Source organism: Penaeus monodon, chromosome 29 (assembly GCF_015228065.2).
Source record: "Penaeus monodon isolate SGIC_2016 chromosome 29, NSTDA_Pmon_1, whole genome shotgun sequence".
NCBI lineage: Eukaryota > Metazoa > Arthropoda > Malacostraca > Decapoda > Penaeidae > Penaeus > Penaeus monodon.
This window is the reverse complement of record NC_051414.1, coordinates 23,920,823-23,922,377: the sequence shown is the minus strand read 5'-3', so window position 1 is coordinate 23,922,377 and position 1,555 is coordinate 23,920,823. Positions and strand designations below refer to the sequence as shown.

Sequence of the window (1,555 nt, the reverse complement as noted above, 5' to 3'; positions counted from 1 at the left end):
AACGCTCTTGCTCTGTGAAAAAGCAGATGGAGATAACGCCTCATCGTTTACGAAGAGGCGGAATGATGCAATGCAAACTCGGCATCGAAACAAGAGCCTGGATGCCAGTGTTAACTGCTTAAGGGCAACCAGTAAAGTAGACAGAAGGATACCTTCTAAAAACACAAAATTACTTTCTTCCAAACAATAAAACAGAGAAAAGGCTAGCTTATGAAGGTAAACAGTAAGAAAGACAAAAATATAACTTCTAAAACAGCCAAATTACTTTTATCGTGAACAACAAAGTCGCAAAGGGATTTAAGGAATCTGTCGCATTTCGTGTTGCTATGGCACATTAACATTTACTTGAAGTGGAATCGTATCCCTTTAATAAATTCAGGATCACAGAGGCTGGAAGCTTATGAACGAGAAAATTCTAATATTTTGTGAAAACTTTTAATCTCATATTCCGTATTCAAGGCACGGGCGTTGAACGTCGGTTGGAAGGTAAGTGAAGGGTTAAATCACAATACTTAAATGTCGTTTTTATTATGTAAAACGTTAGGGCGTGAACATTTTTTTCAACTACGTAATGATCCATCGGACTGAAAGCATCTTTGAAATCTAAAAAGTCTATCATAAGGCAATATGAATGAACAAAATTAAAAAGAAAATGAGCTCACGTACCCGAAATCACGCTCATGTAGTGGTATACGGCCTAGTGCATATTTGAACCCGACCATAAAGTAAGCTCGCTAAAATGAAAAATATAATACAACCTAATAAAGAAAAGAAATGCTTGACAGAAAATTAGACAGAAAGAGAGAGAAAACTGATAGAGACAAAATAGGTATGAAAACACACAAAACCTTACAGCCAGCGCTACGAAGAGAAGAACTGAGTGAAGAAGATTGGCCATACTGCTAGTGAAGAGGTGATACTGATGGACTAGATTGAATCACACCTTATTTATAGGCCCGAGCTGACTGTTGCATAATCAAGGACATCCGTTAACAGAGGCCCGTTATCAAGTGCAGTTTCCTGTTCTGTGACGTGCATGAACTGGAGACTAAAAACAGATACATAGATCAATAGATAGGTGAAAATAAAGATTAATATTTCCCATGCAGTGAAAATCTCACCTGGGGTACAAATGGAATTTCTGTATGTGTTAACTAAATAAATCCATTTATTTTTACCTAAAATGGAGAATTGGACGGCAGGATTTCAATGTAGGAAAAGCCCATTCATTTCCCCACCTGCTTTCGCTGTATTTTCTTCTTAATTTAAGTATATTTCTGTAAAATTTAGCTCAGTTATTTGCTATTGGTTCCTCAGTTTTGCTTGTTGGCTGCCAGTCCGCTTGACACGATATTAAATGCGCTTCGGTTAAATAGAAGATTTCCACTCTGGTTTGAGCTACCCACTTTTCCTGGGCTGTTGTGAAAGAACTGCTCACAAGCGTGCCTTTGGCTATAATATGGTAGTCAAAAAAACTAAATTATGTACAGAAGAGAATCGAAACTGAAACGTAATTTAAAACCTTCTTTTGCTTAAAATTTTCAAATGGATTTCG

The 1,555-nt window shown here is 37.0% G+C and overlaps 1 pseudogene; it reads right to left on the bottom strand.

The window, feature by feature from the left end:
• LOC119592043 overlaps positions 1 to 1,555 on the bottom strand; it is a 12,129-nt pseudogene that overhangs the window by 1,019 nt on the left and 9,555 nt on the right.